At 40.6% G+C, this 25,776-nt stretch overlaps 1 long non-coding RNA gene across 6 annotated transcripts in view; it reads left to right on the forward strand.

Moving 5' to 3' along the window:
* The first annotated feature begins 9 nt into the window (after positions 1-9).
* The window catches only part of LOC111177458 (uncharacterized), a 274,619-nt gene continuing 248,852 nt past the window's right edge, over positions 10-25,776 (forward strand). For 2 of the 6 annotated variants that reach the window (XR_016391981.1, XR_016391985.1), the window contains exons 1-5: positions 11-311; positions 7,917-8,197; positions 8,734-8,763; positions 11,127-11,301; positions 11,949-12,046. This is a non-coding gene — a long non-coding RNA (uncharacterized LOC111177458). The other 4 variants (XR_016391984.1, XR_016391987.1, XR_016391983.1 and 1 more) reach the window with 4 other exon arrangements.

Consider the following 25,776-nt stretch of genomic DNA (forward strand, 5'->3'; position numbering starts at 1 on the left):
GCGCAGTCACGGCTGCCAGCGAAGGGTCTGGAAGCGAGGGAGCTGCTGACGTCTGCGGCCCCGGCGTCGTGCGCAGTCGGGCCAAACGCGGCGACCGGCTCGGGCCGGTGTGGGAGCTGAGAAGTTTCCCGCCGAGTGGTCGCCAGACACCTCTGTCGAGTTGTGGCGGCCGGGCGGGGTCGCAGGGCCGTGGAGGCAGGGAGCCAGGTCGGCTGCAGGCCCGGCCGGGGCGCTCGCCCTCCCCGTCCTTTTCAACATCCCCTCCCCTCCCCCACGCTCTGACCCCAAAGCGAGCGGCGATTGCCCAGCAGGTAAAGGTTGCTTGCTGGGATCCCGAATGCAATTACCTTATTTTGAATTAGGATGTGTTTCCCCCTTTTTGGAGCGCACGCCCTCTCCCCACGCCTCCTTTCTTGGTCTGCAAACTGAGGCCCTGGGGAGACCCTCATCCGTTCCTTTTTGCGACTCCGTTTAATTTGCGGAAGGAAACCGTGAATGGGAGGAAAGGTGACGGTCAAGAGGCAGGTGGTGTGAGTGACTTTGCGTTCTGCCTGGGCGTCTCGTAGCACGTTTGGGGATGAACGTTAGGGAAGGGACAGGAGAAAGTGCTTTCACTGGGTGTGCAGTTTTGATCACCAGCAGGCACGTGGCTGGGTCTGTCCGTGGGGTTGCAGACTGTCCCTCAGGAGTCCTTGGCTGCCTGTCCTTCCAGAACAGAAAGAAATCACAGACTTCCTTACTATGAGATAGAGGGAAACACCAAGACCTCGCAGCTGTCATACACCCGAATCAGTGTAAGAGTGCAAGGATGCAAGGTTTCCTCCTGAGTCATTCTTAGTTGCCTTAGAATTTACCAGAACATTTAATTGGCAAAAAGGAGAGGTGGCGGTGGAGGGAGGGAGAAGTTAACAGCTTGCTTGAATAAGCTTAGTCTGTGAAGTCTTCAAAAATCATCTTGCTGTAGCACGAGTTAAACGGTTTGATTGGTAAGGACAGGTAGATAACCTCAACTCCAAAATGATTTGATATCAGATAACATGATTAGAACCGTACGGTGGAATATTCTAGTGGTTTTCCCTCAAGCGTCTAAGTAGACAGCGAGATTAACAGCAAGGTATTAGACTGCAAATATTCTCTCTGCTTTGTATTAGAACTGTTAAAAGAAAATGGGGACAAGTTTACCATATTCTTAGGATGAGCTGCCAGTAGTTGGAGCTCCCAGTTTGACTTGGAGAGTAAAACCTGCAATTATTACTAAAGAGGACAGCCATGTACTCACTTATGGAAAGGAAAATCATTTAGATTTCAGTAATAAATACTTGAAAGCATGTTTGTGAAATGTAAGAATATAATTTTTCTCAAGCCTATGTGTGCACTTCATCTCTGAAAGAACTTTGCATATTTCCTACAGCTATTTTCACTTTCTGATGATTCAGTACTTATTTATTAAATATGTGTAATATGCAGACACTTGCTTTTTCTTGCTAATTTAAACCTCAATATGTTTTTCACTTAGAACCTTGGATGGTAGAATTCACTCATAGTGGAAAAGACAGGCGTTCTGACTCAGAGGCAGCAAGGAGAGAGAGCTGGGCTTGTGTCAGGATACGTAGTTAGAGTCTCAGCTTCACCAGTAAATGCTAAGTAACTGCTGGGGCAGTCGCATCCCACCTCCCTGAGCACCAGTTTCTCATCTCTATTAGGAGTAATGAATGTGTTTTTCTTGCCAGCCTCACTGTATATTATGGGAATCTTTCGTGAAAGGCCTTTGCAAATTTTAAAGTACTATACAAAAGTTTGTTTTTTCTTTAAAATTTGCGTGTGCGTGGAAGAAGGAAATATCTGGAAGCATAGCTATTCAAGGTAGAAAAATCATTAAAGGATTAATTCAGGGTTTATTAGGTTATAAATGTGTAAGTACTAGTAAAATTCAAGATAACGTCACAGCTTTGTGGAGTATCAAGCTCGTAACAGATACTTTATAAATGTTCTCTGGGTAAAAAACAAATAAGAAAATAAGTAAACTGTTTAGGATTTGAACTTTTTCAGAGATCTTCAAGCCAGAAAAGTTTAATCATCTCAATACATTCACGACAGTGAATGTATGTCGTGAATGTATATGTATATCCATGTAGGTAGCTGGTTTAAATATAGACTATTCCAGATGTTTCTTGTAAGTTTTTAATATAACTATTTGCTTTTTTTGCAAACCATTTCCGAATGACAACTGAAGTTAAGGCAGGCAGACGTACATTGAAAGCGAAAACTGCAGTGTTGACTTCCCTTTTTTGCTGCTGTTGGGAGTGGCTTTTAGGTAAATGGGATTGCTTAATGTGAAGATGACACATGCTTTGCATTCTGCGTTGGAGGAAGAAACAATGCAGTAGGATGTAAATACTGCACAGCAAAACCTCAGTTGAGAGTGGCTTGATGAACTACACATACATTTCCCACGTTGAGTCTACCGTGCTCTCTACTGGAGAGGCTGTCTGCTGAGCGCGTTAGTGGTGGAAGCTTGCAGGGTGGTCCTTGAACTTTTTGTATCTAAAAAAATTTAAGTTACAGAAGAAGGCAAACAAAAAATACAAGTTTTTAGTAACACCAAAAGGAGATTACCGAAAGCAAAAGTGTCCCCTGCCATACTTCTCTCTTCCACACCCACTGTATGCTATTTATTAATAAGAACTATTATTATCTGAAAATATTTATACATAATAACTTTCATACTTGCGAAGTAGTTTTACTTTTTTGTGTCAGTAAGATATCTTAGTTCCTAAATTTGTAAAAGCTGTAAACCTGTTGCTTACCTCATGAAATCTTAAATTGGTGAGAAGTTTAAAAAAAGGAAAAAAAATTAGGAAATTAAGTGCCCTGTGTCAAACGGTGTGACGAGTAATTGGAAATAATGAAAACTTTTAGTATCCATATTGTTGAGTGTATTTGAGGAAGTGTGACACCTGTCTTCTCATTTTGTCTGTCTTTTTTTTCTTTTTGGTCTTATTCTCATTTAACTTTAATTGGTGGAATATGCTTTTAACAGACGGAACATATGACCCCACAATGAATGAATTTATGACCCCACAGGATTACGTACTCTACTCTTCACTCCTAATATGGTCTGAGATTTAAAATTCATAATTGCTCTCTTTCTTAGAAGGTAATTTTCATACCTAGGAGTTGTTAAGAGAGAAAGTGTTTTTGTCAGGAATGAATCAGAGTTTCAACCAAATACTTGACATGTATTATAGAGGAGTTAACGATTTTACTAGTCCTTGTATTGGTAATTTCAGTAAGAGCACTTCCATGGTTCTGCCTTAAATTCACCCATCGTATGAAGTATGTCATACTTCAGATGCAGGCAGGGCCTACTTAAATTTAATAATTCCCTCTTACTAAGTAAAGCACCTGGATTCTCTTTGGAAACTGACAACAGGAGGATTACAAATTTTTTTTTTCTTCCCGAATAAAAATCCTAATGTATATTGAAATACCTCTAGTAGGTTCCTGTAGTTAAAGAACACTTAGTATGAAGTCTAAGTTTGGGGGACCATTTCCAGTATCTGCCTCTTGCCGCTCTCTTCTGTGACAGTGGGCCACATGGAATCTCAGGGGAGAGTAGGCGATTAGAAACACTTTCTGATGAAATAAGTTACATAGATGGCATATTGCCTTATTAACCGCAGTAAAACTAGGGGTTTCTTTCCTGGCATTTGTTCTCCTGGAATTTTAATTTCTGTGCACAGAATTTTGTCAAATCATGAAAATGTCAAGTGTCTATTGATTACTGTTTTGAAATCTTGGGATATTGGCATCATAATATACAAGATTTCAAAGGTCTATATGATATCAGTTGCAGAGAATCTTTTTTTTTTTTAAGTGTGAAGAAAGGCTTCTTTTCATCTAGTAAACAAGGAATCCATTTGCACTGGTATTTCCAGCTTGCTAACTGTTCCTAGGTAGGGAGTATTAATTCATTTTAGACACTGGCTTTCAAAGGTCTTTGATCCATGGACTACTTCGCAAGAACCTAAAACCTCGTGGATTTTCTCTCCCAAACACATTTTTTTAAACCAACAAAAATTCCCAGATCTTAACCGAATTAACTGATAAAAGAACAATGCTTTCAAGGAGATACCAGTAGGCCCTGACCCAACTGCCTCGTTATAAATGTTCAAGTCCTCAATGCTGAGCTCACGTCCACAGCTTCAAAAGACACAGTACTTTTGCCTTTATTTTCATAAATTATCCTTAGCAGAGCAGGATGGTTGGAGGGTTTGTCCATAATTGGGATATTTGCCTTTAGTTCCCAGTTCCTGGCATTATTTTAGTTGTGAGCCCAGGCAAATTGCTTAGCCTTCTTGTGCCTAGGCTTCATATCTTGAGGGTGGAAGTAATTATAGCAGCCTTCCTTTGCAAGGAAGTGAAAAGAAAACATCGCGGGGACTGCATGAGTGTCTGGGTTGATGATAGCTCATAGTGCCCAGACCCGGTGTTCAGCAGAACTTTGTAGTGGGACTAGTTTCTTCCAGGTGACTCTTTTTCCCATTTTGTTGTTGCTTTCCTAGCACCCACTATTTGCTGCTACTCTTAGGGTGGCAGGTCTTCCATTCAGGTGGAAGGGTTGAATCAGAAGGCCCTGAGCATCTACCAGTCCGAGGAGTACCAGGGCAAGTTCTGGCTTGCTTCAGCGTAGGACACACTGTTTTAAGGATGGGGGTGGCCAGTGGAGGGCTCTTCTGTCTGTGGTCCTGTCCCTGGGAGGATGCATCTGCTCTCCACCAGGCTCTAGGCCCTGGACTCTGTGCCATTACTGCCTGCTGCCACTGCTTTCTGGGTGTCTGTTCATCCATGGGGTTCCCTGGTGCTCCCTTTTTGCTCTTCCAAATGCTCCATTGGGAACATCAGGGATGTAAGGTTACTTTTGGAAATGTTGTAAGTTCTTCCTGAAAAATGTTTTGGAAATGTCTAGCTCTTCACATGCTGACATTTCCATCTATTGATATTTTGAAAGAATTCTCCGCTATCTTCACAGGGTGAATTCTCTCTACATTAGATATTTGGTGAAAATTCATTTATTTTTCTCAGTGCAGTGTAGGAAGGATGTTAAGTTGCCTCTGGTGGTTCTCCCTGTTCCTCTCTAAGTACATTCCCCTCTCCCCCCTACCGTCCCCCTTTCTGATCATAGCGAAGCTTTCTTATTTGGAGACTTAAGACTTTCAGTGCTTCAATTATTTTATCTCTTTCAATTAATGCAGTGTACATTTGGTTTCACATTCTTCAAGAGTTTTTAAATAAATTTTAAAATAAACCTAGTGAAGGTGAGCATAGTCACCTGGCCTAGCCAAGCCTAGATCAGCCGTGTTTAACCCAGCAACATGAGTCAGTTTCATCAAAACTGCTTTGAATTCATCTTATTAGAAGTCTTCATTTTCTGATATGTTTGTTTATATCTAGTTTCAAGGTTCTGCATCCATGTTGCCTTCTTCATGAACTGCAGACTGATCTCTCATCTTGAGTAATAATCTTTCTTAATCATTTAGAACTTGTTCCAGATGCAGTTTTATTTATTTATTTATTGGCTGTGTTGGGTCTTCGTTGCTGTGTGCGGGCTTTCTCTAGTTGCAGGGAGTGGGGGATACTCTGCGTTGCAGCGCGAGGGCTTCTTATTGCGGTGGCTTCTCTTGTTGCAGAGCACGGGCTCTAGGCACTCGGGCTTCAGTAGTTGTGGCTCGTGGGCTCTAGAGCGCAGGCTCAGTAGTTGCGGCGCACAGGCTTAGTTGCTCCGTGGCATGTGGGGTCTTCCCGGACCAGGGCTCGAACCCGTGTCCCATGCATTGGCAGGTGGATTCTTAACCACTGAGCCACCAGGGAAGCCCCCTAGGTTTTTTTTTAACCTTTTTTTTTTTTCTGATTAATAAGTTTGCTCACTCTTCCTGTCCGTTCTTTAGTTTCTTGTGAAAGCAGTTATATACTTCCCCGAAGATAGGAATTGTCATCTGAAGCATCTTTTTAGTGCTGTCTGAAGTTGTTCTTTGATTTTCTGGTGCACTTTAAAGGCTGTTTTGCTTGTAGTTACTTATATTGCATGGGTTTCGATGAATTTTTCAAAGACTGAATATTTCTTGAATGTCAACTTGTTCTAAATGCTTAGATATCTTTTTGCTAAGTTCTTTTGTAAAGGTCTGTATTTTAAGCCTAAACAAGGAGTTGGAGATTCCACCTCCTTATTATTGGCCTCCAGTTTTTCTATTGCTGATAGTTTGTTCTTGAGTCTGGCCTCCATTAAAGTTGGTTCACGTCCTTCAAATTCCTTTTTTTTTTTTTTTGCGGTACGCGGGCCTCTCACTGTCGTGGCCTCTCCCGTTGCAGAGCACAGGCTCTGGACATGCAGGCTCAGCGGCCATGGCTCACAGGCCCAGCGGCTTCGTGGCATGTGGGATCCTCCCGGACGGGGCACGAACCTGCGTCCCCTGCATCGGCAGGCGGACTCTCAACCACTGCGCCATCAGGGAAGCCCCAAATTCTTTTTGAATTAGGTTAAACTTGACAAAATTTTGATGTCTTTTCTCCAGAAGGGCAGGAACTTCAGTAGCTAGTTCTCTGTCTTTATTTGAGTAAGGTAGGCTTTTAATTATTAAAAATCTGACTGACTATAAATAACACCATCTCTCACAGTAATCCATGGGCTCTAGGTCTAGTTTAATGTTCTCTAGCAGGGTGGACAGTGGCTGCTACAGCGTGTCCAGAACCAGGGCAGCACAGGCCATCGTGGCCATGAGCAGACCCCGTAGGCTATTCTGAGCCAATGCAGGTTGCCAGGACTCTGCTGGCCGTACAGAGTGTAGACAACACCTGCGAGCGTGTGCCTGGAACCAGTCCTGTGTCTGGTAACTAGGGTAGACCTCAATGCAGGGGAAGTAGAGGGGACAAGTACAACAAATTATTGGCTAATGCTTTTTTTTCTCTTGACTACCTTTTCATTCTGTGGCCCTGGAGGTCTTCTGTTGCCCAAACAGGCCACAGAAGACTTCCTGCTCTCAGAGCCCCTCCACGTCAGGATGGCCTTGAGCATATGTGGGAAAGGATGGGGGACGGATTATGGAGGACACTAGAGAGGCTTCAACTTCACCAATTTCACCTTTGAAAAATAAGAAATAAATAATTGGAATTTTAAAAAGTTTTCACTCCTTAAGAATGTGCAGTCCAACTGTGACCAGAGAAAACATGATGTTTTCAAACTCTTGCAGGTGGTGAAACATTTGATGATACAGAAGCCCTTCAGGGTGCTTCTGTTCAGAATGATCATCTCTGGAGGTATTAGATGTTGGATGCAGCTTTTCCTCCCAGAAGTTGACCCTTAGGCCGTGGGAGATCTAAGCTTTGTCTGGCTCACTTAACAGCTCAGTCTTTTTGGCGATGAGCCTGCAGGTTGGCTGGGAGTTCACTGGCTTTGGCTGGGCTGGGCATTTCACCTGCCCCGGCTGGGCTCACTTATACGGCTTGGAGTAGGCTAGAGATTGGTCAGTCAGGCTCGGCGAGGCTGGGTGGCTCTGCAGGTCTTGGCTGGATTTCTCCTGTGTCTTGAGCTCAGCGGATACAGGCTGGTATTGCTCAGTGCCTGGCTCTGCCCCTTGGATTTCTCATCCCTGTCTTGTAATCTGTGGTAAAACCTGGTCTGTCCTTCCCATGGTAATGGCCGAGCACAAAACAGCCAGTGTTTCGGCTGTGAGAGCAGTTGTCCAATTTGCATTTTTAAAAATTCACCCTGACTGTGAGATGTCGGCATTTCATTTGGTGGCCTTTTCTCTTCTCGGAGACATGATCCTGAGGGAGACTGTAGGTTTTCCGGAATTGGGATATGGAGTAGAAGTTGATCTAGTCACCCATTTCTTCTCTTTCTATGGCTTGGTTCACAGGTCACTGTGAAGTTGGGACACGTGAGTTGGCAGAGATGAACTCTTACTGCAGTGGACACCAACCCAGAGACGGCTGAACGAGCATTCCCGAAGTCCTGCACTCCGCTGACCAGGTGAGGAGAAACTCCTCACAGCATACACTGTCCAATGGGAATAACGACGGCTTGGGTGTCCAAGACACTGATTCAGCAGGACCAAATGCTGAGTAACTGCAGGATTCCAGGGAAGCCTCTTCATATTTGCAGGTCTTCATTTTTCTCTCTCTGAAGAGCAGGAAATATGTGAGTAAACTCCATATTTTGAATCTGGTGGGGCTCAAGCTGGTGTGAAAAGTTCATCTTTGGCAGGACTGAGACAGTCTTTTTCCAAGAGTGCTAATTTTTTTTTTTAACATATTGTAGAGTTTTCTTGAAAGAATAAATCAACATTTATGTCAAGGTACAAGGAATTATGCTCTGAGTCATTCTTCGTGCTGTCTTTCCAAAAGGTGATAAGCCTTTAATTCTTGTCCTGAAACAGCCTGCTGCAGCTGAGAGCTACAGAATTTCAGTCAGCTTGTCAATTTGTTCTTTGTCTTCTCTTTTCCACCTTTGGGAGACCCTGGCTGTCCTGCCCCTTGGAGAACATCATGATCCCTTGGGCTGGTGGATGACTGTAGCAAACCTGAGGGACTTCTGGAGGGAGGTGTCTCTGCTTTGTGAGACTACCACCCAGGTGGAGCGTCTCCCTTTTTTTTCTAAACATTAAATACTTAATGTTTGTTTGTCATATAATATATAAACAGACCTTCTTAGCAGACTGTTTTTTTTATTTTCAGGAGAGAAGAGCTTATGAACTTGATAAAAAGGTAAGAGTGTGTGTGTCAGTTGTTTTGGAGGAGGGTAGAGAAGTGGGTGGGTGATGGTGGCTATCAGATGTTAGAAAGCTTAGCAAAGACGTTGAGTTTAAGCTGGTCAGGAGAACTTTCTCTGTGGGTCTCCCAGATCCAAGCCAGGGAATTTTTATAGGGATATCAAATTGACTCTGTTTGGGAAGAGGGTTTTCTTTCCACCTTCTTTGCAGCATCTGCTTGTTTGTCCCTTAAATGCTGAAGTTCCTTAGATGTCTTCTGTTTTCGCTCTGCACATTCACGCTATGCAGTCACTCCCATAAACTCAGCTGTGGTCTGTGTGCTGATGAATGTCTATGCTCGTCTCTCTCCTCATCTCAGACCTTTTTAGCTAATTGTCCATTAGCTTGATTCACCTAGATGACTCATAGGCGGTTCAAGTGAACTTGTTGAAAACAGCATTTCCCATCTTTGCACCTAAACCTGTTTCTTTGCCTTTGTTCTCTATCTCAGTTACCCAAGACAAATTGAGTTTATCTTTGAGTTCTCCCTCGCCCAGTTTCATATCAAGTTTATCCTGCCTATTAATTTTACTTCTTAAATGTATCTTGAGACTATAAACTTCCCTTTACTCCATTTCCACTTTCCTGATTCTCTCTTCATCTCTCTTATGGATCCAGGCAAAACTTATAATTGATCTCTCACCTGCTAATTGATCCTCTCTAATGAATGATCTGTTTTCAGGCACCGTGATTCTACTAAAACACTTGTCTGGTCATTATTGCTTTTCTGATTAAAACCGCTAATGGCTTGTCATTACCCTTAAGTTCCAGATTCCTTAAATTGCCCTACGAGATCCTTTCTATCTGGCCCCTGAAAGCCTATCCTTTATTACGTGATCTTCTGTCACTGCTACCTTGCTCTCTATGCCCCTACCTACTGAATATTTTGTAGTTCCTTCCACGTGCTATGCTTCCTCTTTCCTTTAGCCATTTGCTCATGCTGTTACCTCTACTTGGACCTTTTTCCATTCTTTCCACTCTTTATCTGACTTTCTTCTGTATGATTCATACTCTTCCAGGTATCGCTTAAGTGAACTTTCTTTGTGTACACCACCTACACACTTTTCTTCCCTCCACTGACATGTCTGGATAAGGTGCTCCTCTTAAGTGCTGTCATAGCACCTGTTAATTTACTTACCACAGTGAATTGTAATTGCCTGGTTTCTTGTCACTGTTCATCACTAGACAATTTCTCTTTCTCCTCCCCCTTCTCTCTCCCTCCCCCTCCTTCTTCTTCTCCTTCCTCTTTTTAAAAATTATTATATCCTGGAACATAGAGAATCCTCAGTAAATATTTACTGAGGGAATGAAATGGATGGGTGGACATATGAATGAGTAAATGAGTGAATGAATGCATGCATGGTAACTTTTCCAGGGCGTTTGACATCTGTTACCAGTGTGACTTGTGCCAGAGGTTCATATGTTCTCCATATCTGTAATTAAATTCCTATTGTAACCTTATAAACTTTCCATACTAACATTGAACTTTGCAGTGTTTGTAAGTTTTCTATTCTTTCTGTTGGTATTTTTTCTGTGTGCAATTTATGAAATAATCTATTTGTTGGTTTTCTTAAAAATCTGACTTTTACCTATTGTAAATAGGTTTACAGGTTTAGAGGCTATTCATTTAAAACATTATGAACGTGTGAAAAATCTCACATTTCCTCTAATAAAAATGTTAAAAAAAAAAAACCCCACAGGATTAAAAAGGTCACACGGTATTATCATTTGTTTTCCTTTCACTGTCTCTTACCATATATATTTGAATGAAGCCATATAGATGTGTATATGTGTGTGTGTGTGTGTGTGTGTATTTGTCTTAATTAGACAATTTAATAGTAAATTAGATCTAATATAAAAGTAGCTTGTTTCTTATTTTTAGGAATTTCCAGTTTGGACCATTATGTAATAGGTTGCCTCTTTTTTGCTTCCATCAGACAAATGGACTGAGGCTCAACGCATTGTAGATTTTAGAAAACAGAACATTTCCTAATGGTTTTAAAACTTTCGTAATGATAGAAAATAATTTCCTTTATACTTTCACTGCTTTTAAACTCTGAATTTCTGTTCGCATATAAGCAGTATTGCATTATTTGGATTGTAATGTTCAATTTATTATAACATTATAATATATAATATGTACAATTATCAGTTTAGATAATTTTCTTAGGTTCAGGAAGAGGAAAACAAATAAGAAAGCCTTATTAAGAGTATGATCAATTGGGTAGCACTTAAAAGAGTTCAAAAAATTTTCTGGATTTCTGCTTTGAGGTCTTCTTGTCTTGAGCCTGTGCAATTACCTCCTGTTCTTTCCCACAGTCCACTGAAATGGGAAGAAGTTAAAAAGAGAGAGAAGAAAAGAAAAGAGGAAACTTTGTAGGACTGCTGAAAAGAGGAAAATGTACCACTGACATATAAGAAATATGGAACTTGGGGAATATGTGAAACAGAAAGGACAAAATGGAAGCAAAAACCTATCAGACTTGAATAGCAGGTAAGTTGGTTCCTCTTGAGAAGTAAGTGGACAGTGTCCTCAATGTAACCTGAAAAAGTTTCCTTTTTGGAGCAACAGGTTTGAACAAGGGTGTGCTATAGGGGTCATGGGTGAGGGGGATATTACATTATTTTAGAAGGTGTACCAGTGATCCACATGCTGTGTTTCCCTGGGTTTTGTTTTTTATGGAGAGTGTATGAGATGAAGAGCTTGTAAGCAAAGGAGGAAATAAAAATAAAAGTCAAAGGCTATTTAGAAATTATTAAAATGGGACAGTCATCTATGAAAAGCTGTGGAATGTGGTCAAAGCCATACACAGAAAGTAACTTGTCTTAATTTCTTTTAAATTTGAAGTATAGTTGATTTACAATCAACTATTACATTAGTTTCAGGTATACAACATAGTGATTCAATATTTTTATAGATAATACTCATATGAAGCTATTATGAAATATTGGCTATATTCCCTGTGGTGCACATTACATCCTTGTATCTTACTCATTTTATACCTAGTAGTTTGTACCTCTTAATCCCCTTCACTTGTGTTGCCCCATTCCTCTTCCCTCTCCCTGTTGGTAACCAGTTTGTTCTCTGTATCTGAGTCTGTTTCTGTTTTGTTATATTCATTCGTTTGTTTTATTTTTTAGATTCCACATACAGTAGAAGAAAGACTGAAGATAAATGAACCCATCCACGTTTGTCACTCAGTGGTTATTTGAGTGCAGTGTTGAGAAGGCGTGTGAAGGTGAGTCTGTACTGAATGGGGAGCACTGCTGTTAGTGAGTAGTGACTTCAGGGTTCAATGGATTTTTCAGATGAACTGAATAAAACTGCTAAGGGTCTGATAATTCCTGTATCGCTCCAAAGCACAGAATGACAGGAAGTTTCCCCAATAATTCTTTTTTTTTTTTGCGGTATGCAGGCCTCTCACTGTTGTGGCCTCTCCCGTTGCGGAGCACAGGCTCCGGACGTGCAGGCTCAGCGGCCATGGCTCACGGGCCCAGCCGCTCCGCGGCGTGTGGGATCTTCCCGGACCGGGGCACGAACCCGTGTCCCCTGCATCGGCAGGCGGACTCTCAACCACTGCGCCGCCAGGGAAGCCCTCCCCAATTGCTCAAAAGAAAACTAAAGAAAAATTTCAGTTATAAAGATGCAGATACCTTAAATAAAATATTTTAAATATTTCCACTGTGAACAGTTTCAAGGAAGCAGAAACACTGTGCACAGTGAAATATAGAATTCGTGGTACCTACAAGTGATAAAAGAAGCTCCTTTGCAGAAATTGAAGAATTTATATCATAATTCACAGATGAGGTGGTGAATAATATCTGCCCGGCTTTGCTGCCTGGGACAATTCACAGGGTGGGCAGTGTTGTTGACCTGCTTCCCCAGGGCAGGAATTACTAGCATCCACACCAAGGGTCTGAGAACTAGGTGAAAGCTCAAGCAGAAAGTCCAGCACCTGCTTTTGAAGGTCAAACTTAGATTTGGTATTGGTTGAGTTTGCTATCTGTATGTCTGTCTTACCGTGAGATAAGAACTACGATGATTCACCTTTGTTGCCATCCAGTACAGACATTTCCATAAAGCAAGCGCTAAGAAAATCCTTGTTAATTGAATCTAATCACAGGAGCTGTGGAATAGTGGGACACTCACGGGTCTTGGAGACAAGGATTTGGTTTCATTCAAGCCAGGCTGCTAGTGGGTATCTGCTTTTGTCACGTTTACTTCCCTCATGACTCAGCTGGGACACCCCCTCTGGAGAGCCTCCTCGAGGCCCCCTGCATCCTGAGCGAGCTCACTTGTGTGCTACCCCGGCCCCGTGCTTCCCTCTTCTGGGGCAGTTCGCTTCTCCTGCGTTTCCCCTGTGAGACAGTGGTGCTTGAGGCCAGAGACTCTGTCCTTTGCATCCCTGTATCTGCAGAGAACAGCCCTTGTCTGGACACAGTAAGGACTGACCACACTTGATACATGAATGAAGGATTTAACTTCCCTGAGCTTAATTTTTCTCCATTTGAAAAATGAGAACGTTAATAATACATGAGATGAAGTAAGCCAGAAAGAGAAAAACAAATATCGTATATTAACGCATATATGTGGAGCTTAGAAGAATGGTACAGATGAACTGGTTTGCAGGGCAGAAATAGAGACACAGTTGTAGAGAACAAATGTATGGACACCAAGGGGGGAAAGCGGCTGGGGGATGGGGATGGTGGTGTGATGAATTGGGTGATTGGGATTGACATGTATACACTAATGTGTATAAAATTGATGACTAATAAGAACCTGCTGTAAAAAAAAGAAAAAAAAATACACGAGAATGGGGTTTTCAAGAATCTTCCTTGGAAAAAAGTCTGGCCCTTTCATAATAAAGGCAGTAGGCTTTGTTTATTGAACACCTATTATATGTGCCAAACACTGACCAGGCACTCTATATTATTATCATTCTCTCTTATCCTTCCACGTTTGTGAGGTAGGTGCTATTATCTCCATCTTACAGATGCTTGGAGACCTGAAGAAGCTGCCCCAACTAAATAGCAAGCAAGTCCGGCAGAGCCAGAGTTTGAATCCCAAGCCTGTAATTGTTCCACTGTAGAATTGATGTTTCTATGGGAAGCTCAGTTTGGGTTGTCGTCAGTAGGTCTCATGGGTACCCTGGCTGTGTAATTATGGCTTGTAAAAGGTCGGTCGTGAAAGTTGAGCTGGTGAAATCCAGCCTTGAATACATTGCTTGGCACATGGTAATTGCATGGTCAATATAATTGTTGAATGAAATAATGAATTAGTTGATTAATAGAAAACCCATGAATGTTATTCTTAGTAATTTACGTAATAAACCAAGAGACTGTTTATATGTGTGTGATTCAAGAGTGTTTACACACCCACAACTTCAGATGACGGGCAGATATTCCTAGGAAGGTAAAACTGGAATTTGATTTTCATTTAGTGAGTGAAAGAAACTGAAATAAAAGGATTGGCTAGTCATCTAGGGATCTCATTAAAAATGAAAATCCCTATATTCCATTCCCAGAGTTTGTTATTTTTATACTCTCCTGGATGTGAAATAAAATGCTTTGTAAATTGTGGAGTGCTGTACACACTTAATATATTACCAAGAAACTGTGTGTGTGTGTGTGTGTGTGTGTGTGTGTTTCCCATGAAGGTGGAGAAAGTATCCTTTGGGATCTGTTGAAAGTGAAGGAAGAGAACAGTTAAGAGACTCAGTTAAATCAGAAAAGAAAGGGGCTCTTTCATTCAGTGAAAGGAATGTTTCTTTTGTCAGTATCTCCCCCAGAGGCAAGTCTGGTTGACTAAAATTTAACAAAGAGATCCCGTTGGTGTGTTTGGTTATTTCCTGATTGAGGCATCGTCGGTTACCCCAGGTGATAGCAGTGTATTGTCACTGTGTACACGCAGTCTGAAGGGAGAGCCAGGAAACTCTGAGCAAGGCTGCAGTGCTCAAAATCTGGCCCAGCTCTGGGAGCCAAGGGTGATTCTACTTGTCTGTCATGCTTGTGACTCAGCACTCCTCTCCTTGCTTCCCTTTGTAGATGTCTTCCTATTCCATAATTGGTTACTGCTTTTGTCCCTCCTTGTTTCTGCCTCATGGCTTCTGCTTACTGCCTTCTGTCTACCAGTAAGCAACATTTATTGAGGCTTACTGTGTGCCAAGCAGAATTTCACCTTTATTCTCAGAACAACCTTTTGAGGTAGGAATAGGGTGTCCTTGTTATCTGAGTATTCATTACTATAGTTTCCACACTGAGTGCACAGGGATGCTAAGGCCATCAAAATAGGAAAACATCCACTAATGAGTTGAAAACCAATGCATTTTACACTCAAAACCCTCTTCCTACTTCATAGTAGTCTTGGTAATTAACAATCACTAACATACAATGCACATGTAATGCAAAGCCTAATAGCAAAATTTGCAAAAGATGCAGAATGTCATGAAGTCGATGTCAATAGGAAGGTCATTGGTAAAAGACTGTCAGAGTGTGGCCAGTTAACAATTAGAGAAGAGGAAATAGACAAGGCCTGTGTTAATTTTGCTACTTGAGAACCAGTGTTGCTGTTCTGAAATACATTTTGGAAATCTTTGGTATGTGCACTATTATATAATTGAGTGTAGGCATTAACGTAGGCCAGATTTTTATCCTTTTCAGGTCTGTCAGGCTTTCATGGAATAAGAATTAGGCTTCTGGAACATAATGTCAGTGATTTTTGACTGATATGTGCTAATGGGGTTAGGGAAACATGAATACTTGGAGTCCTTAAAAACTGAGGGTCATATCTAAGATCTATAAATGATGGAGCTGTGACTATTCGTAGGCCCAAATAGTGTCTTTGGCTTTCACTGTGAAGTCCTGCTAATAGCATCTTAGTTTTATATAGGGTATTACAATTCGAGATTATTTTCATGTGCATTATCTCATTTCATGGTTATTTGTAACTATAAATATATAAACATTGGGGTGCATGTATCTTTTTGAGTTATAGTTTTCTCCAGATATATGCTCAGGAGTGGGATTGCTGGATCATATATTATTTTTAACTATATGAAGTAGAAAAGGGAAATAACATTATGTTTTAAAGATGAGGATACTGAGGTTAGTATGATGTCACGTATTAGCAAGTGACACTCCAGTACTAGAATGACTTTCCTAAATCCTGGTTCAGCGCTTTTCCTACTCCCCCAAATAAAAACAGAGAATAAGGAAGGAACAATATGATCTCTGTTTTATAAAGGAAGAAATTATAGAAAACTCAAACATTGCAGATGCACACTGGGAAGATCACTTGGCAAATTAAGTGGAATAATCATGTGTCCATAATCTGACAATTACTAAAAGAATTAACAAAATTGGAGTTACCCAGACTAATTACCCTTTTTACCCAGGGCAGCTTTTAAAACCTTACCTGATTTTTTTCATCAATATTTGTTTTGTTTCTTTTTGTTTTTGTATTGAGGTATAGTTGATTTACAATGTTGTGTTAGTTTCAGGTGTACAGCACAGTGATTCAGTTCTACCTGTGTGTGTGTATATATATATTCTTTTTCAGATTAGTTTCCTTTATAGGTTATTACAAGATATTGAGTAGAGTTCCCTGTGCTATACAGTAGGTCCTTGTTGGTTATCTATTTTGCATATAGTAGTGTTTATATGTTAACCCCCAACTCCTAATTTATCCCTCCCCTCGCCCCTTTCCCTTTTGGTAACCACAAGTTTGTTTTCTGTGTCTGTGAGTCTGTTTCTCTTTTATAAATAAGTTCATTTGTATGATTTTTTTAGATTCCATACATAAGTGATATTATATGATACTTGTCTTTCATTGTCTGGCTTACTTAGTATGATAATCTCTAGGTCCATCCATGTTGCTGCAGATGGTATTATTTCATTCTTTTTTATGGCTGAGTAATATTCCATTGTGTATGTATGTGTGTGTGTGTGTGTGTGTGTGTGTGTGTGTGTGTATGTAAATACCACATCTTTATCCATTTATCTGTTGATGGACATTTAGGTTGCTTCCATGTTTTGGCTATTGTAAATAGTGCTGCTAAGAACATTGGGGTGCATGTATCTTTTTGAGTTATAGTTTTCTCCACATATATGCCCAGGAGTGGGATTGCTGGATCATATGGTAGCTCTATTTTTAGTTTTTTAAGGAACCTCCGTACTGTTCTCTGTAGTGGCTGTACCAATTTACATTCCCACCAACAGTGTAGGAAGATTCCTTTTTCTCCACACTGTCTCTAGCTTTTTTTTTTTTCCTTTTTTTTCTTTTTTTTGGCTGCACTGTGTGGCATGAAGGATCTTAGTTCCCTGACCAGGCATAAAACCCATGCCCCCTGCAGTGGAAGCATGGGGTCTTAACCACTGGACTGCTAGGGAAGTCCCTCTCTAGCATTTATTATTTGTAGACATTTTGATGCTGGTTGTTCTGACCTGTGTGAGGTTATACCTCACTGTAGCTTTGATTTGCATTTCTCTAGTAATTAGCAATGTTGAACTTTTTTTTCATGTGCCTGTTGGCCATCAGTCTGTCTTCTTTGGAGAAATGTCTGTTTAGATCTTCTGCCCATTTTTTGATTGGGTTGTTTGTTTTTTGGATATTGAGCTGTATGAGCAGTTTGTATATTTGGGAAATTAATCCCTTGTCCGTTGAATTGTTTGCAAATATTTTCTCCCATTCTGTAGGTTGTCTTTTCATTTTGTTTGTGGTTTCCTTTGCTGTGCAAAAGCTTTTCAGTTTAATTAGGCCCCATTTGTTTATTTTTGTTTTTATTTCCATTACTCAAGGAGACAGATCCAAAAAACATTGCTGCAATATATGTCAAAGTGTTCTGCCTATGTTTTCCTTGAGGAGTTTTATGGTAATCTCGTCTTACATTTAGGTCTTTAATCTATTTTGAGTTTATTTTTGTATATGTGTTAGAGAATGTTCTAATTCATTCTTTTACATGTAGCTGTCTAGTTTTCCCAGCACCACTTATTGAAGAGACTGTCTTTTCTCCATTGTATGTTCTTGCCTCCTTTGTTATAGGTTAATTGACCGTAAGTGTGTGGGTTTATTTCTGGGCTTTCTATCCTGTTCCATTGACCTATATGTCTGTTTTTGTGCCAGTACCATACTGCCTTGATTACTGTAGCTTTGTAGTATAGTCTGAAGTCAGGGAGCCTGATTCCTCCAGCTCTGTTCTTCTTTCTCAAGATTGCTTTGGCTATTTGGGGTCTTTTGTGTTTCTGTAGAAATTTAAAAAAATTTTGTTCTAGTTCTGTGAAAAATGCCATTGGTAATTTGATAGGGATTGCATTGAATCTGTAGATTGCCTTGTGTAGAATGGTCATTTTAACAGTATTGATTCTTCCAATCCAAGAACACAGTATATCTTTCCATCTGTTTGTGTGGTCTTCAATTTCTTTCATCAGCATCTTATAGTTTGTTGGAATACAGGTCTTTTGTCTCCTTAGGTAGGTTTATTCCTAGGTATTTTATTCTTTTTGATGCATTGGTAAATGGGATTGTTTCCATAATTTCTCTTTCTGCTGTTTCGTTGTTAGTGTATGGAAATGTGACAGATTTCTGTGTATTAATTTTGTGTCCTGCAACTTTACTGAATTCATTGATGAACTCTAGTAGTTTTCTGGTAGCTTCCTTAGGATTTTCTGTGTATAGTATCATGTTGTCTGCAAACAGTGGTATCTAAAAAAACAGTTGAAAAGATCCATGAAACTAAAAGCTGGTTCTTTGAAAAGATAAACAAAATTGATAAATCTTTAGCCAGACTCATCAAGAAAAAAAGAGAGAGGGCCCAAATCAATAAAATCAGAAATGAAAAAGGAGAAGTTACAGGATATAAAGCATAATAGACTACTATGAGCAACTATGCACCAATAAAATGGACAACCTACAAGAAATGGACAAAGTCTTAGAAAGGTACTGTCTCCCAGGACTGAACCAGGAAAAAATGGAAAATGCAAACAGACCAATTAACTACCGAAATTGAATCAGTAATTTAAAAACTCCCAACAAACAAAAGTACAAGACCAGATGGCTTTACAGGTGAATTCTACCAAACATTTAGAGAAGAGTTAACACCTATCCTTCTGAAACTATTCCAGAAAATTGCAGAGGAAGGAACACTTCTGAACTCATGAGGCCACCATCATTCTAATACCAAAATCAGCAATATGTTTTGTTGAAATTCTTTTTCGTTTTTAAAATTGATTTGTTAACCATGATAAATCACATAGGTCAGTACAGTTTTTGTACTTTTCTCTTTGTGAAAAATAATATGTGGTCCTAAGCATTTACTTAAAAAAATAAGTCGAAAACAAAACAAGACAACTCCAGCCAGGAGAGACTTAGTCTTGGGGTGACTGACAGCTGATGATATGCTAATAGTTTCTCCTGCTCAAAATTAATGGTATACTTAACTTGTAACCACAGTTTAGGCTTAAGGGTTTTTCTGTGGGTGGTAGGCAAAGAACAATGATCAAAATTTTTGTGAGTCTTTACATTTCTGACGGTTGCCCTTTATTATTCTTTATTTAAGTATTTAGGAAAGAGTTGTTTCTGCAGAAAGGTTGGTTACTGGTGATAAGTGTAAGTACCCTGCGGTATTGTTGTAGGTAATTATTGGAAGTGGAAAAGTCCTGAAGGTTGGACTGATGTTATCCTGTTATCCACTTCATATTTAAACCAAATTTATTGGCTGAAAAATTTACCTTAGGGGCTGCCCTGGTGGCGCAGTGGTTGGGAGTCCTCCTGCCGATGCAGGGGACACAGGTTCGTGACCCGGTCTGGGAAGATCCCACCTGCTGCGGAGCGGTTGGGCCCGTGAGCCATGGCCGCTGAACCTGCGCGTCCGGAGCCTGTGTTCCACAACAGGAGAGGCCACAGTGGTGAGAGGCCCGCGTACCGCAAAAACAAAAACAAACAACAAAAAAAAACAACTTTAGCTTAGGACCCTCTTGTAGAGAGCTCCTGAAATAGATCAGAGCTGTTGGTAGACATGCCCTTGCTCCCAGTGCTTATCAGAACGGTGTTTTTGTGACTCTGGGCACATTAAACTTTTCTGATTTTCCTGGCTGGTCATTTGAGAAGAGAAGAGAATTAAGAGAAGACTCAGGATGAAGGAAAAAATGTCTCTGAAGGCAGTTGTATCTGGTTCTAAGGTATAGTAAAAAGCTGTTGGAATACCCTGTCTGACTTTAAAACAGAAAAATATCCATGACTTTTTGAGACCTGCTCTATAGCCAGGGAGAGGAGACCATCAGTCTCCCAGAGTTTCTGTGGGATTGAAGTTCCTGTTATGTCCAGAAAAACATTCCATTCCCCTGAATAGGACCAAACATGGCTCAAATATACTAACATCTTATATATAGTTATTTTATAAAAATATTCATTAGGTTTTGGTCATATGTTTGATTTAACTAACTTTATGTAGCTGAATCATCCCAGCATATGACTAAATAGAATTTCTGGCTAAGTGTTCCATTTTTTTTTTCACTCTTGTACATTATTATCTTATATTTTTAAGATCATCAAAATCTTAAATTAAAGTTTAATATTTTTATAAAAAAAATATTTTTTTGCCACACCCCACACAGCTTGTGGGATCTTAGTTCCCTAACCAGGGATCGAACCATTGCCCCCTGCAGTGGAAGCGCAGAGTCCTAATCACTGGACTGCCGGGGAATTCCCAAACAAAGTTTAATTTAACCAATTGAAATCATTGAGAATGTTTATGTTTAAATTTGTATAGTGTTTTAAAATATTTTAGATAAAGTGATATTTGCTGTATCAACAATTTAGGCATACATAGAAGTTACGATAGTTATTACGGTTTTTATGAAATCAGAGAAAGAATAATGAGATATATTCATGTCGGGCAGGAAGAAATTTTTCTCTACCCTTCTAGGTTCTTCTGGCTGGTCTAAGAAGTAAAGTGACATGAGACACATTAGCAGGAGAAAATCAAACAAAATTTTAATAACATATGTACAATGGGAGAGACCCCAAAAAACTGAACAACTGCTCAAATGGCTGAAACCCTTACCCTTAAATACCATCTTCAGCTAAAGACAAAAGAGGATGTTGGGGGTCGTGGTTTGGGACTTAAAGGGGAGGAAGGCAATGCACATGGAGATGGAAAAACAAATGTTTGGTGTATAAATGTTTGCTGGGCCAGGAAGAGACATGGGACGCAGAGAGGAATTCGCTAGGTTCCTCCCTGTCTACCCACCTAGTTTCTACTATAGTTCCTACTATACTAGTTCCTACTATATACAGGGATACGGGGGATAGCTCCTTTCCTGGAATAGGCCCTCTATCTAAATGTTTTTTAGGCAGTTATGGGGAAGGTCAAAGTTTCTTCCTGAGTCTTTTGGGCCTTGATTGTTTTCAGTTCAAAATAATCCGCATGCCAAAGAGACATTTTGAGGTGGCAGGTTTTGCTCCCCTACACTCTCACAAGGGAGGTGCTGTAGGGTTGGGGATAAAACACAAGGTTTGCATCATCCTGATTCTGTTATTTATAACTTTGGTTTAGTCTGGGTCCCTGTTCTGTCAGTTATAAAATAATCTTTACCTCAGATGGTATTTGGCATATGTATTAATTTCTGCCTTCTTATGTATTTGATATGCTATATTAGTTTATATTTGTAAAATATGATTATATAAGTTAATAGGCTTTTTAAATTTTAAAAAGTCGTAATATGTTGCTTATATTTGTTTCATAAATTTGTTTTTAGGATCAATGAGTCAAGAATTCTGACTTTTCAAAATTCTTTAGTGTTTTTCCTTCTTTCCAGTAACTTTGTATTAGAATAGGTAAGCCAGAAGCGTTTGGATTTTAAAGAAAACCTGATAAAATCACATCAGTCTTTGTTGGGAGGATGGTCACTGTAGTCAAACTTCTTTATCTTTTTGGGGGGCCTTGCTTCCTGTTTTCCTTTTCTTTTGTGCTGCATGAAACCTGACAAAGTGTGTTGATAAGACCCAACTGATAAAATAGGACCCACATTCACTGTATCTCTGAGGACCCTTGGTATTACAGTGGTCCCTCATATCTGCACGGTAGGGGGGCGACTGGTTCAATGTATCTCCCCCCACCCCCATACCAAAATTCGAAGATGCTCAAGGTCTCTATATAAAATGGTGCAGTATTTGCATATAACCTGTGCACACCCTCCTATATACTTTAAATCATCTCTAGATTACTTATAATGCCTAATACAATGTAAACGTTATGTAAATAGTTGCTGACCCTGGCAAATTCAAGGTTTGCTTTTTGGAACTTTCTGGGGTTTTTTTTTTTCCCCCTGAATATTTTCAGTCCATGATTGGTTGAATCTGTGCATATGGAACCCTCGGATATGGAGGGCTACTGTATTTGGATGTGGTAGGTGGAAGTGAGGGACCTAATTTCCTTCCAGATTATTTTCTTTCCCCTCTCCCTTGAAATCACTGCTGCAGGTGGTGTATCTGTGTAATGGTCTGGTGGCCTGGACAGTACCTGGGGGGGGAAGGGTGACGTTTAGGAGAGACAGCAGTGAAGGCTAAGGACTCAGTGACATAGTCTCTAACTGTTAAATTCTGAAATTAGTACTTAATAGATAAGAACAGAGATGTCACTTTAAAGAACTGGTTGATTTTGTCCCCAGGGGATATTTGACAATGCCTGGGGACATTTCTGATTGACTTCGCTGTTCTTAGCAACTATTCTTTCCTCTGAAACTCCTTCCACCCTGCCTCACTCCACCCCAAGCCAATCCTCTTTTCCTTAGTCCTGTTGCAATGAACTACCTCAAAACCATGAAACAAAGCATCATCATGCATTGCAGACATAAATATTAATGGGAAACAAGGAAAGACAGTGTGCATGTGTGTGTGTGCGCACGCGTGCGTGTGCGTGCCTGCACTACTGGCATAGTGGGTAGAGGCCAGCGATGCTGCTAAACTATCTGCAGTGCACAGGACAGCCCTTTACAACAAAGAATTATCTGGGTGAAGGTGTCAATAGTGCTGACGTTGAAAAACCCTGTTTTAATAGAACAACCGACTTTCCAGCTAGTGAATCTTGACTATAAAGGACTGAAGGTATTAATGTGTCATTCAAAAAATGTGTTGATTGGAATAATGCAGTTTAGAACATTTCAGGAAAAATTGTAGAAAACCAGAAAGACAAAGTTTGGCAATAATTATCCAAGCACAGGGGAACTTTCATTCATTCATTCATTTAGCAAATATTTACTAAATGCCTGCTGGGAGGCAGGCCGCGTTCTAGGTGTTCAACATGAAGTATGGGGCTATTTGGTGACTCTTTCCTTATTAAGAGGATGGACCCCTAAGTCCATTAGATCTAATGTCATAGAATAATGCAGTCATAAAATTAACTGCCCTATCGCCATTCTGAGTCCATCCTCACCAAGCTCATCTGAAAATTTTGTTTCCATGAAGCATGTGTCCAAAAGTGCACTATTTAGACCAAATGACAGTTGCATTCCTCTGTGTAAAGGGTCCATTGGCAATTAATCTCTGTAGGCCTTGTTTGTATAAATTAGCATCCCTGAGTTTTATTACTCTGAGACATTGGTAATATAGTTTCTGGTCCTGTGTGGCTGAGTGCCAAAGAAGTTTACTGAGGTACATATAGCATTGTGGGCGCTGCATGGGTGGCCATATTATTCTTTTTCTGAGTTCCTGTCGTTTTTCAGTATGTACCTTAATTGACCTTCCAACAGTAAATTATTTATTTTTAGAGGAAAAGAAAATAAATGAAAATATTCAACGTGTTCTCAGTACTTACAGCCTTCTTTTTGGGATGTGTTGTTAGTATTACTTTTTGTTGACCGAGATTTGTATAGCCTATTGCCATCATGGACTCAGTCATTTTTTTTTTTTCGGTACACAGGCCTCTCACTGTTGTGGCCTCTCCCGTTGCGGAGCACAGGCTCCGGACATGCAGGCCCAGCGGCCATGGCTCACAGGCCCAGCCGCTCCGCGGCATGTGGGATCTTCCCGGACCGGGGTACGAACCCGTGTCCCCTGCATCGGCAGGCAGACTCTCAACCACTGCGCCACCAGGGAAGCCCCTCAGTCATTTTTATATAAAAAGATATTACCCAGCTCAAAATAATGCCCTTTCTTTGAACGCCTGCAGCATTTATTGTTGGAATACTTAGTTTGAGCTTACTTTCATTTTGACTTTTGTTGTCATTGAAATTCGTATGTATTCCGTTATAACCGAAGTAGAGTATAAACTCTAAGAGTGTGTAAATCAGGGTCTATAACTTCTTGGAAACTTCTAGGAGCCTTACATTATCTGGGTACTGCTTAGGTAATCAGTGATACTAGCTACTGTTTACCCAGCATGGACAAGGCATCAAGGACTTTGTAGGAGTTATCTTGCAAGCAGTGAGTTTGTTCAGATTTATTATGCATTTTGGAGACCCAGAAGAGAGTTAAATGACCCAGAATAGAGTTCAAAAAAATGTTCCTACTATTTACCAGAAGATGTAGATGACTCTGAATCTCTATTTCACAATCTGTGGCAGCCCATCTTTTTTTTCCTCATCTCCAGATATCCCTATGGGTCCCCAGGGTTGCTTAGTCCAATGAAGGTGTTCCAAGTTTCTGTCTCCTAAAGTTGGGAGAGTATGCTGAATGGCATCGTTCTGAGCTGCTGTTGCAGACGTTGCTGCTCTGGGTGTCCCTTCCAAAATCCAGGCAGTCTGGGCAGACCAGAGCAAGTGCCCTTTCACTGCAGCTGCTGCCTATCTGCGCAGCGTTTTTTCAGGTCATCAGCCATAATCTGTGCTCAGAATCAGACCTCTCTTACTAGCTTCCCACAAAATGGGAACCCTCGGACTCTGCTAATTGAGACTCCAACACCCAGACAAGCAAGTCCAGTAGTCCACAGGATATTACCCAAGGTCATGCCCCATTGGCTAGTACCAGAATTAGCCTTTTGGGGTGGAGATTTGTCTCTTTCTGGTGTTCAGACACCAGAGGCAGAGGCATTTACTACGTCTCCCACACCACTAAAAACTGGAAGAGCTGGCTCTCCCTAGCCTCTTGTCCCAGTGCACTTTGTTTTAGGAAGCTTGTTTGGACCTTTTCCATTGGAAAGGGTCTGGGAAACAGGATCCTCACTGAGGTCACCTTTCAGATTTAACCAGTTAAAGTGAGAACTGAGTTCACTGCACGTGTCTCACATACTATTAGGCAAGACCAGGGTAGTAACTAGAAGTACAAAATGAGGATCTACCAAATTCATCCTGGCTTATTTTAACGTAACAGTTAATAAGCCTTGGTATTAAAGTAAAAGATAAGTCTGGGCCAAATACAAAAGTGGGTAGGACATCAGAATAACAGATGCAAACCTGGACCACCCAGGCAAATGGGGATGTGAACTTATTCTAAGGAGAAGGGTCTTGATCGCATCCAGAAAAAGAAGGTGCCGAAGTGTATTGAGTGACGGGGAGGGCCTCACAAGATAAGATCGCATAGATAGAGATGAACGAGACGGTGTGGGCACTTCTAGGCCACAGTGAGGGTTTTGGATTTTATTAGGTGTTATGGGAAGTCCTTGGAGAGTTTTCACCAGGGGAGCAACGTGATCTGATACGCACTTTAAAAGCCTGTGCTTTTTTTTATGGAATATAGAATTTTTGGTGCAAGAATGATGTGTGGTCAAGCAGAAGGAGAAGGTGACTTAGATGATAAAGAATGGAATTGTCATTGAAAAATTAATCAGTCGATCTAAGAAAGAAATGGAAAATTTTATTCAAGCCAAATTTGAGGATTATAGCCCAGGAAGAGCATCTCAGAAAGCTCTGAGAACGGTGGGTTAGAAGTCAAGTCGCAGTTATATGAGGTTGTTGGTTTGTTTTTGAGACTGAGAGCTGTACATCAAATAACATATTATTGACATTTTACGTAATCCAGATCTAAGCGTCGTCCTGG

Source organism: Delphinapterus leucas, chromosome 1, assembly GCF_059928025.1.
Source record: "Delphinapterus leucas isolate spDelLeu-1000000601 "Yukka" chromosome 1, BTC_Dleu_Yukka2, whole genome shotgun sequence".
In the NCBI taxonomy this organism is placed as follows: domain Eukaryota; kingdom Metazoa; phylum Chordata; class Mammalia; order Artiodactyla; family Monodontidae; genus Delphinapterus; species Delphinapterus leucas.